Source organism: Salmo salar, chromosome ssa17 (assembly GCF_905237065.1).
Source record: "Salmo salar chromosome ssa17, Ssal_v3.1, whole genome shotgun sequence".
Taxonomy (NCBI): domain Eukaryota; kingdom Metazoa; phylum Chordata; class Actinopteri; order Salmoniformes; family Salmonidae; genus Salmo; species Salmo salar.
In genome coordinates this window covers 40,223,338-40,236,121 of record NC_059458.1, presented here as the reverse complement: position 1 = coordinate 40,236,121, position 12,784 = coordinate 40,223,338, and the positions used below count along the sequence as shown (strand labels likewise).

At 39.5% G+C, this 12,784-nt stretch overlaps 1 pseudogene; it reads left to right on the top strand.

The window, feature by feature from the left end:
* Window positions 1-365: 365 nt before the first annotated feature.
* Window positions 366-12,784, top strand: part of LOC123728074 (probable inactive protein kinase DDB_G0270444) — a 16,178-nt pseudogene continuing 3,759 nt past the window's right edge.

The window sequence follows — 12,784 nt, the reverse complement described above, 5'->3', positions numbered from 1 at the left end:
TTTAATAAGCTGACTGGTTTGTGTTCACACACATCCTGCTACTCCTGCTAGTATGTGTTGGCTTCGTGCTCCCTCCACCACCCCAGGCATCCACCTGTTAGGTTCGCTTTCCTGCTGGGAAATGTTATATATTGACGCTTTGTTTGGTGGCAGTGAGCTTCCCTGAAGGATCAGAACTCACAACACTTGCATTATTAATGATTAAACATATTTCTTCTGGTGTTTCCTTTCTGAAAAACGCCTGCTTATATCCTGTCATCCTAACACCGGAATAACCATAAATATATTTTGTATTCTATATGTTTTCTACTTTAACGGTCAGCCGCCGACGTTACGCACTATCTCGCCCAAGGCCGTGTCGTAGGATGAAGGCCATGTCGGTTTACGACTGCACCCCGAAAGGTTTACAACACGTGCACAACAGCAGACTTTTTGTTCTTGACCTTGATCTTTAATTCATAAAAAGCTTAATTATGATGCAGGCCCTCTGCATTAGAAAGACTTCATAGGTGAATACACAGCACATCATATATATTAGCCTTATTAAAGCTTATAACACATCTACTAGCCTTATTAAAGCTTATAACACATCTACTAGCCTTATTAAAGCTTATAACACATCTAACAGCCTTATTAAAGCTCATAACACATATATTAGCCTTATTAAAGCGTATAACACATCGAACAGCCTTATTAAAGCTTATAACACATCTAGTAGCCTTATTAAAGCTCATAACACATCTAACAGCCTTATTAAAGCTTATAACACATCTAACAGCCTTATTAAAGCTTATAACACATCTAACAGCCTTATTAAAGCTTATAACACATCTATTAGCCTTGTTAAAACTCATAACACATACATTAGCCGTGTTAAAGTATCGTCTCAACACGTCGGCGGACACACATGTCCTGAAACATACTACATGTTCATAACATACAACATGGTCGTAACATACTACATGGTCATAACATACTACATGGTCATAACATACTACATGGTCATAACATACTACATGGTTATAACATACTACATGGTCATAACATACAACATGGTTATAACATACAACATGGTTATAACATACTACATGGTTATAACATACTACATGGTTATAACATACTACATGGTTATAACATACTACATGGTCATAACATACTACATGGTTATAACATACAACATGGTTATAACTTACTACATGGTTATAACATACTACATGGTCATAACATACTACATGGTCATAACATACTACATGTTCATAACATACTACATGGCCGTAACATACTACATGTTCGTAACACTCTACATGGTCGTAACATGCTACATGGTCATAACACACTACATAGTTATAACATACTACATGGTTATAACATACTACATGGTTATAACATACTACATGGTCATAACATACTACATGGTCATAACATACTACATGGTTATAACATACTACATGTTCATAACATACTACATGTTCATAACACTCTACATGGTTATAACATACTACATGGTTATAACATACTACATGGCTATAACATACTACATGGTTAAAACATACTACATGGCTATAATATAGTACATGTTCCAGCACATAGGGTCCGTATGAGAAACAGCCATTCAGGATGAGACAGACATGTCTTCTGAATTAGCCAGTGACTCAGCAGTTTAAGGTAATGTTGAGCTGGCTAATAGAAGGGAAACCGCTCCGGACCAATCATCATCAGCAGGATATCAGGTTATTCTGAATGGTGTGGTAAAGGGCAGCTGTAGTGATGACTCCATTAGTACACAGCCTGAGAGGCAACTTCCTGTCATCAGTAACAACATTAAAACTTCTTCAGGATTGGTAGGTCCCCTGCGGGATGGTTGAGAAACGTAGGCTAACGCGATTAGCATGAGGTTGGAAGTAACAAGAACATTTCCCAGGACATAGACATATTTGACATTGGCACAAAGCTTAAATTCTTGTTAATCTAACTATACTGTCCAATTTACAGCAGCTATTACAGTGAAAGAATACCATGCTATTGTTTGAGGAGAGTGCACAGTTTTGAACATGAAAAGTTATTAACCAACATGGGTATTCCTCTCTGTTTGGCTGTTAAATCGGGGTAAATAGGTGGGATCGTTTGTTGTACTGGCAGATGTAGTACCTTTGTGATAGGAGCAAGTGGTATATACACACACACACACACGCACGCACGCACACACACACACACACACACACACACACACACACACACACACACACACACACACACACACACACACACACACACACACAAATACACACACACACACTCCCACAAGCAAATACACAACTGCACACTCATTCGCTCTCTGTCCCCTACAAGTGCAGAAAAATATCAGAGACAAAAGAACAGGCTCATTTACTTGATTCATGGAAACAGTAGGTACAGCAGCTTGACAGGCTCCGAGACAGACAAATGCTAAAGGTCACATACTATATATAAAACTGGACTGGCTTATTCAACTGTTTGCCACAGTCGTCCCACTTCTCTCTCTCTCTCAAAATCTTGCTGCTCTAATCTGAACAAAACAGCAGAAGAAGAAGAAGTAGTAGAAAAAGTAGAAGAAGAAGTAGAAGAAGAAGTAGAAGAAGAAGTAGTAGAAGAAGAAGAAGTAGTAGAAGAAGAAGAAGTAGTAGAAGAAGTAGAAGAAGAAGAAGTAGTAGTAGAAGAAGAAGTAGTAGTAGAAGAAGAAGTAGTAGTAGAAGAAGAAGTAGTAGAAGAATTAGAAGAAGAAGTAGTAGAAGTAGTAGAAGAAGAAGTAGTAGAAGAAGAAGTAGTAGAAGAATTAGAAGAAGAAGTAGTAGTAGAAGAAGAAGTAGTAGAAGAATTAGAAGAAGTAGTAGAATTAGTAGAAGAAGTAGTAGTAGTAGTAGAAGTAGTAGAAGAAGAAGAAGTAGAAGAAGTAGTAGAAGAAGTAGAAGAAGAAGTAGTAGAAGAAGAAGAAGTAGTAGAAGTAGTAGAAAAAGAAGAAGTAGTAGTAGAAGTAGTAGAAGAAGTAGTAGTAGTAGAAGTAGTAGAAGAAGTAGTAGTAGAAGAAGAAGAAGAAGTAGTAGGAGAAGTAGAAGTAGTAGAAGAAGTAGAAGAAGAAGAAGTTGTAGAAGTAGTAGAAGAAGAAGAAGTAGTAGAAGAAGAAGAAGTAGTAGAAGAAGAAGTAGAAGAAGAAGAAGTAGTAGTAGAAGAAGAAGACGAAGTAGTAGAAGAAGAAGAAGACGAAGTAGTAGTAGAAGAAGAATTATTATTAGTAGTAGTAGTAGTAGTAGTAGTAGTAGAAGTAGTAGAAGAAGTAGAAGAAGAAGAAGTAGTAGTAGAAGTAGTAGAAGAAGTAGTAGAAGAAGAAGAATAAGTAGAAGTAGTAGAAGAAGTAGAAGAAGAAGAAGTTGTAGAAGTAGTAGAAGAAGAAGAAGTTGTAGAAGTAGTAGAAGAAGAAGTAGTAGAAGAAGAAGAAGTAGTAGTAGAAGAAGAAGTAGTAGTAGAAGAAGAAGAAGTAGTAGTAGAAGAAGAAGTAGTAGTAGAAGAAGAAGAAGAAGAAGACGAAGTAGTAGAAGAAGAAGTAGTAGTAGAAGAAGAAGAAGTAGTAGTAGAAGAAGAAGTAGTAGTAGAAGAAGAAGAAGTAGTAGTAGTAGAAGAAGAAGTAGTAGAAGAAGAAGTAGTAGTAGTAGAAGAAGAAGTAGTAGAAGAAGAGGTAGTAGTAGTAGTAGTAGAGGAAGAAGAAGTAGTAGAAGAAGTAGAAGAAGAAGTAGTAGTAGAAGAAGAAGAAGAAGTAGTAGTAGAAGAAGTAGCAGTAGAAGAAGAAGAAGAAGAAGACGTAATTGTCCAATGTGTACAGGATAATTTAGTTTCATCCCTCCCGTCCTCCCTGTATCATGAAAATTAGCATCATAACCCTGAACCAGTACAAGAAGAAGTAGAAGAAGAAGAAGAAGAAAAATACGTAATTGTCCATTGTGTACAGGATATTTTGGTTTCATCCCTCCCATCCTCCCTGTACCATTTAATATTAGCATCACAACCCTAAACCAGTAGAAGAAGAAGAATCCCACCACAACAATGAGTATATAGTATCAGTTCTGAGTCTGACAAGTTGTATGGAGTTGCGGCTGGGAGTATTGCTTCTTCATCCTATGTAATGTATTCTCAGTGAATTTGGTGATGTTTTTTTCCCCCCTGTTCAGAGAATGTTGTCATTACATTTGTTTTATTTAAACAGTGTAGTGTCTTTGGCTATGCCGGATTAGGTAATATGACATGCTATTCTATAAAATAATTTCTCTGTAATTAATATTAGCTGATTAAGCTAATCATGTAAATGTAATTAACTAGAAAGTCAGGGCACCACGAAATAATGTTTACAGAGCTGTTATCTTCCGAATAAACTCTTAAAGACCTGGTAATCTTTTACCTCAATAGCAGTCAATCGTTAATTGTCACCTTATTTAGTCTCATCTGAAAGTTGTAAATTCTTGGTTATCTTCATGAACCCTGGCTAACAAGTTGAATCAGCAATTCAAAATGTGGTTTAATTATTTATTTACTAAATACCTAAATAATCACACAGAATTACATCTACACAGAATGGATCATAAATTGATTACAAATGATGTCATAAAGGAAAACGTCCCTGGCGGACGGAACAGATATGACGGCTGGTTACACAAAGAAAGGGGGTTGGGTTTGAGTGAAAGAGCGGGAAGACTGAGGAACAAAAAGGTTTTGTGTCTCTATTGGGCCGTAGGCAGCTATGCTATCATAAATACAGTATCTTATGCATTCTAAATAACTGCCCATTTGAAAAAGGAAAATGCAATAAATATTTACTCTGAGCTGCGCTTCGGTAGATTGTTCATAGATAGAAGGCGGGGTGGTACAGCATGGTTCTCTGGTCCTCTGAAGAATGTCTAGTGGTGAAGTGGAGCGTGGTAGAATGGATACTCTGTCCGTCCTCTCCTAGCCCACGTCTACAGTTGCTGCGCTAACACAACGGCTAGGAGGTATCCCTTCTTAAGTGAATAAGAGTTCAAAGTTCATACCAAGTTTCCATACTTTAAGCTCATGCTATATTCTGGCTGGTATAGTCGAAATTCATCCTTTCGGCATGTGGATCGTCATCTTCACGTTGAAATGCGATGCTAATTTCGTTAGGTTCTTGGTCGTTCAACCAGAGCTCACGCTGAGGTTGGCTTAGTTCTGTAGGTGATCTTGTCCTTTTAACGCAGGGACCGCAAGTCCGCACGCCCTTGGATCAGGAAGTAGAATTTTTGTCAACGGGTTTATATAGTGGTGAAAGAAGGGCGTGTTTCATAGTTTACAACCCATGTCTGTTCACTTGGGCGGGGCCTCTGAGTGAGCAGAGTGGTGTTCTTATGACAAACCGTTCTCTCATTAAGAAGCTAAAATTACATTTCATCTTTTTACAAATAGTTTCATATTTAAACATCTAAATTGCACAACAATTCCATGTGAATCTGAAAACTAGAATGTGTAGACTTTCCAAGATACAGTTTATGTCGTCCTGTCATCAGTAATCATGTCTCAGACACCAACTGATCTGACATCATATTCATTAAGTACCAACGCATATTTTCAACTGGTTGGATTACCGAAATATGGGTCAGTTTCCCATCTTTTGATGTCCCCAGAATCTCTATGTTAACAAAGGACTTTTTCAAGAGTTCACTCTATAGAGTAGAGAGATAGAGAAATGGGGGAGGAAGGACTTTACGGGGGTCATAAACCTCCCCCATCAGGCCAACGTCATGACACCAGGCAAGTCAGTTAAGAACAAATTCTTATTTACAATGACAGCCTAGGAACAGTCTGCCCTGTTCAGGGGCAGAACGACAGATTATTACCATGTCAGCTCCTTTCGGTTGCTGGCCCAACACTCTAACCAATAGGCTACCTGCCGCCCCAACATTTCAGTTACTGGCCCAACACTCTAACCAGTAGGCTACCTGCCGCCCCAACATTTCAGTTACTGGCCCAACACTCTAACCACTAGGCTACCTGCCGCCCCAACATTTCAGTTACTGGCCCAACACTCTAACCACTAGGCTACCTGCCGCCCCAACATTTCAGTTACTGGCCCAACACTCTAACCAATAGGCTACCTGCCGACCCAACATTTCAGTTACTGGCCCAACACTCTAACCACTAGGCTACCTGCCGCCCCAACATTTCAGTTACTGGCCCAACACTCTAACCAATAGGCTACCTGCCGACCCAACATTTCAGTTACTGGCCCAACACTCTAACCACTAGGCTACCTGCCGCTAGGCTACCTGCCTAGTGGTTAAAGGGATAGTTCACTCAAATTACGAAATACACATTGGTTTTCTTACCCTGTAAGCAGTCTATGGACCAGAGAGGTTTGAGGAGTTAGCGAGGTAACTTTGGTCAACTCGGGATAACTAGTCGTAATAAAGCCAGGTACATTTCTATGGCAAAGAATCCTTCAGAACAGGGGCAGGCTAATTCACGGCTAACTCCACTCACCCTGAATGAAATGACTGAGTCACGAGCTTAGGACCAATGAAATCAGATTCCCTTCCTCTTGCAAAGATTGCGTCATCGTCTCCTTCATTTGAGGAAGACAACTAATCAAATACTTTATTAATCAAATGTTTTTTGTGTGCAATTTTTTTTAAACGTTTAATATATATCACATTACATTTTTTGTAATGACAAAATTGTCACGCCTGCTCCCGCTCCCCTTCTCTGGCGCTCGAGGGCACCAGGCTGCCCAACAGTATGCACACCTGTCACCATCGTTACACGCATCAGCGCTTCATTGGACTCACCTGGACTCCACTACTTTATTGATTGCCTCCTCTATAACTGTCTGTTCCTCAGTTTGATCCCCGTGTCAGCATTAATGTCGTTATGTTTCCCTTGTCCAGAACACTGTCCGTGTTTTGTTTCATGTCTGTAATTTATTACATTTATTAAATATTCACTTCTCGTCTTCCAGCGTCTGTCCTCTCCAACAAAAAAAAAGTTTAAACTTCACGGACTGTAACACTTTTGTATGAATGAATATATTTATTAATAGGAGTGGGGAAAAAGGTGCTTATGGTTGTGCGTTGATAAGCACACCAAAGACGGCATTAACGATAAGTAACACAATTATGACGGCACTTCTAAAAGCCTATATAACACCATAGCCTGCTGAATTTGGAAGATCATTTTTCTTTCATTTTGATTTCGGCACAAATGAAAATGCGGCACTGACTTCCCCATGGATTGATGTTTCAGCATTGTCTCAAATGAAGAGTTCTGCCTCGCCCATGGATTGATGTTTCAGCATTGTCTCAAATGAAGAGTTCTGCCTCGCCCATGGATTGATGTTTCAGCATTGTCTCAAATGAAGAGTTCTGCCTCGCCCATGGTTTGATGTTTCAGCATTGTCTCAAATGAAGAGTTCTGCCTCGCCCATGGTTTGATGTTTCAGCATTGTCTCAAATGAAGAGTTCTGCCTCGCCCATGGATTGATGTTTCAACATTGTCTCAAATGAGGGTTCTGCCTCGCCCATGGATTGATGTTTCAGCATTGTCTCAAATGAGGAGTTCTGCCTCGCCCATGGATTGATGTTTCAGCATTGTCTCATTGAAGAGTTTGGCGTTCGACTACCCATGTGAGACATTCACACACACTTACAGGCCTGCTATGTGCGGCAGGCAGTTGAGCAATATCCACCACTGTAGTACGGATGAAGCCTGAGCTGGAATGTGAAGCTAACAGAAGCTGGCTAGCTTTAGAAAACCCTGAGTAGATGTAGCTGGCTTCGGAAGGATACCCCTCTGGTATGACAGCAACCCAGGCTTTGGTTTTGTTTACCTGACCACTTTTTCAAATGCTAACATTTTAGCATTGGTGTCACAAATCCAATGCAAGTCAATGGTACCTATATTAGCATTTCCATGCTTCATGTCCAAATCATCCTAAAGTACTGTATTGTCGTGTATGTGACTATCATTAACTTCTCTAGGGTAGGGGGCAGTATTTTGACATCTGGATGAAAGGCGTGCCCAAATTAAACTGCCTGCTACTCAGACTCAGAAGGTAGGATATGCATATTATTAGTAGATTTGGATAGAAAACACTCTGAAGTTTCTAAAACTTGTTTGAAGGATGTCTGTGAGTATAACAGAACTCATATGGCAGGCAAAACCCTGAGAAAGATCCAACCAGGAAGTTGAAAATCTGAGGCTTGTAGATTTTTTTATTGATTCCCTATTCAAACTACAGTGACTTAGGGGTCATTTTGCAGTTCCTAAGGCTCCCACTAGATGTCAACAGTCTTTAGAACGTTGTTACAGGCTTCTACTGTGACCTGGAAGGGAATGACAGTCATTTCAACCAGGTGTCTGGCTGAGTGCCATTAGATCATTCATGCGCGTGGCCATCAGCGCGAGGTGCTTTCCTTTTCCTTTCTGAAGACAAAGAATTTGTCTGGTTGGAATATTATCGAAGATTTATGATAAAAACATCCTAAAGATTGATGCTATATATCATTTGACATGTTTCTACAAACTGTAGTATAACTTTTTGGACTTTTCGTCTCAACAAAATGCGCGAGCATGGCGCATTTGGATAACTCGACTGAACGCGCGAACAAAACAGAGGTATTTGGACATAAATATGGAAGTGTGGAAGTGGGAGTCCTGGGAGTGCATTCTGACGAAGATCAGCAAAGGTAAGTGAAGATTTATAATACTATTTCTGACTTTTTTTGACTCCAGAACTTGGCGGGTAACTGTATAGCTTGCTTTGATGGCTGAGCTCTGTACTCAGAATATTGAAAAATGTGCTTTCGCCATAAAGCTTTTTTGAAATCTGACACAGCGGTTGCATTAAGGAGAAGTGTATCTATAATTCTTTCAATAACTGTTGTAAAGTTTATCAATGTTTATGATGAGTATTTTTGTAAATTGATGTGCTCATTCACCGGACATTTTGGAGGCAATACATTTTCTGAACATAATGCGCCAATGTAAAATGGGGTTTTTGGATATAAATATGAACTTGATCGAGCAAAACATACATGTATTGTGTAACATGAAGTCCTATGAGTGCCATCTGATGAAGATCATCAAAGGTTAGTGATTAACCTGTTATGGCTAGGGGGCAGTTTTTTCACGGCTGGATAAAAAACGTACCCGATTTAATCTGGTTACTACTCCTGCCCAGTAACTAGAATATGCATATAATTACTGGCTTTGGATAGAAAACACTCCAAAGTTTCTAAAACTGTTTGAATGGTGTCTGTGAGTATAACAGAACTCAAATGGCAGGTCAAAACCTGAGAGATTCCTTTACAGGAAGTGGCCTGTCTGACCATTTCTTGAACTTCTTTGCCATCTCTATCTTTTACAAAGGATCTCTGCTCTAACGTGACACTTCCTACGTCTTCCATGGGCGCTCAGAGCCCGGGGAAAACCTGAATGTCATCATCCCAGCCCCAGGCTGAAACATTATCGCCTTTCTCAAGTGGCCGATCAAGGGACTGTGGGCTTAGGCGCGTGCCCTGGCCGCCCCCGTCTTTGTGATTTTTCCTCTTTTTGCCGACAAGGAGATTCCCAGTTGGAATATTATCGCTTTTTTACGAGATAAATTGCATAAAAATTGATTTTAAACAGCGGTTGACATGCTTCGAAGTACGGTAATGGAATATTTAGACATTTTTTGTCACGAAATGCGCCATGCGCACGACCCTGATTTACCATTTCGGATAGTTTCTGGAACGCACGAACAAAACGCTGCTATTCGGATACAACGATGGATTATTTGGGACCAAACCAACATTTGTTATTGAAGTAGCAGTCCTGGGAGTGCATTCTGACAAAGACAACAAAAGGTAATCAAACTTTTATAATAGTAAATCTGATTTTGGTGAAGGCTAAACTTGCCGGGTGTCTAAATAGCTAGCCCGTGATGGCTGGGCTATGTACTTAGATTATTGCAAAATGTGCTTTCACCAAAAAGCTATTTTAAAATCGGACATATCGAGTGCATAGAGGAGTTCTGTATCTATAATTCTTAAAATAATTGTTATGCTTTTTGTGAACGTTTATCGTGAGTAATTTAGTAAATTGTTAGTAAATTCCCCGGAAGTTTGCGGGGGGTATGCTAGTTCTGAACGTCACATGCTAATGTAAAAAGCTGTTTTTTGATATAAATATATACTTGATTGAACAAAACATGCATGTATTGTATAACATAATGTCCTAGGTGTGTCATCTGATGAAGATCATCAAAGGTTAGTGCTGCATTTAGCTGTCTTCTGGGTTTTTGTGACATTATATGCTAGCTTGAAAAATGGCTGTGTGATTATTTCTGGCTGGGCACTCTGCTGACATAATCTAATGTTTTGCTTTCGCTGTAAAGCCTTTTTGAAATCAGACAGTGTGGTTAGATAAAGGAGAGTCTTGTCTTTAAAATGCTGTGAAATAGTCATATGTTTGAAAAATTGAAGTTTTTGTATTTTTGAGGAATTTGTAATTCGCGCCACGCCTATCATTGGATATTGGAGCAGGTGTTCCACTAGCGGAACGTCTAGATGTAAGAGGTTAATTTTAGCTGTATTTCTGGTTTTTGTGACGCCTCTCCTTGCTTGGAAAATGGCTGTGTGGTTTTTGTTGTCAAGGTGATGTGCTAACATAATCTAATGCTATGCTTTCGCCGTAAAGCCTTTTTGAAATCGGACAATGTGGTTGGATTAATGAGAATCTTATCTTTAAAATTGTGTATAATACTTGTGTGTTTGAGAAATTTGAATTATGAGATTTTTGTTGTTTTGAATTTGCCGCCCTGCTATTTCACTGGCTGTACCGCGGGTGGGACGCTAGCGTCCCACATGTCCCAGAGAGGTTTTAATGATGTTACTTACAGATTATTTGGATTTTAAGCACTAAAATGTTAACAGACTCACCTGGGTTAGGTAACATAGACCCTGAGAGGCCCATAGAGACTCACCTGGGTTAGGTAACATAGACCCATAGAGACTCACCTGGGTTAGGTAATTAGCAGCACAGCTAACACACACTCACAGCGCTGACACATGCACACACAAACGTAAACACAGTGCTAACACCACACACACACACACACACACACACACACACACACACACACACACACACACACACACACACACACACACACAAATAGCTACAAACAGTGCTAGCACACACACACACACACACACACACACACACACACACACACACACACACACACACACACACACACACACACACAGTGCTGTATCTTAGCCTGTATCTTTGTAGTGACTGGGTGTATTGATACACCATCGAAAGTGTAATTAATAACTTCACCGTGCTCAAATGGATAATCAATGTCTGTGTATTTTTTGTTTTTTTTTACTTATCTACCAATAGGTGCCCTTCTTTGTGAACCATAGGAAAACCTCACTGGTCTTCATGGTTGAATTTGTGCTTGAAATTCATAGCTCGACTTAGGGACATTACAGACAATTGTATGTGTGTGGTACAGAAACGGGGTAGTCATTTAAAAATACAAATTCCAATATTTTTACTCACAGAGAGAGTCAACGCAACTTATTATGTGACTTGTTAAGCACATTTTTACTCCTGAACTTATTTAGGCTGGCCACAGCAAAAGGGTTGGATAACTATTGACTCAAGACATTTCAGCGTTGAATTTTTGTTGAATTTGTAAACATTTCTAAAAACGTAATTACACTTTGACATTATAGGGAATGGTGTCTGGATCAGTGACACAAAATCTCAATTAAAAACATTTAAATTCAGGCCCTAACATAACAACATGTGGAAAACGCAAATGTGTGAATACATTCTGAAGGCACTGTAAATTACGGCAAATTGGCAGGAGTGGAAAAGTACCCAATTGTCAAATTTTAGTAAAGATATAGATACCTTAATAGAAAGTTACTCAAGTAAATGTAAAAGTCACCCAGTAAAATAGTACTTGAGTAAAAGTATAAAATGATTTGGTTCTAAATAAACTTAAGTATCAAAAGTAAAAGTATAAATCATTTCAAATTATTTATTTTAAGCAAAGCAGATGGCACCATTTTCTTCTTTTTTTAAAATGTATGGATAGCCAGGGGCCACACTCCAACACTCAGACATCACTTACAAAAGATGCATTTGTGTTTAGTGAGTCCGCCAGATCAGAGGAAGAAGGGATGACCACGTGTTGTCATGATAAGTGTGCTAATTGGTCCATTTTACTGTCCTGCTAAGCGTTCAAAATGTAACGAGTACTTTTAGGTGTCAGGTAAAATGTATGGAGTAAAAAGTACTGTCAAGCTGTATAAATAGGAAGCAGGTGCAGGAATATCTAATAGGGGGATTTTATTTCTCCATCCAAATAAAGCACGTCATATATATTGTAATGAAACAGCAGGGGAGCAGGTCTCGAACCCTCGACCTTCAAGCCCGAGGTCCGGCGCGCTATCGACTGTGCCGCAAAAGCATGCTCGAGTGGCAGAGTCGATTTCCGCGCTTATAAACCCAGGGTCGTCACAATATATATACCACAGGGATGTAACCCAAACAAGGAGCGAGGTGTAAACCTCTAAATAATACATGGGACGAGACCCCGTAATAACAAGTGTACAAATAACACGTCACACAAAAACCCGACACAACAGAGCACAGGTACTCACAAAACCAACAGACATGGGATGTGTCACGTCCTGACCATAGTAAGAGGTTATTTTCTATGGTAGACTAGGTCAGGGCGTGACAGGGG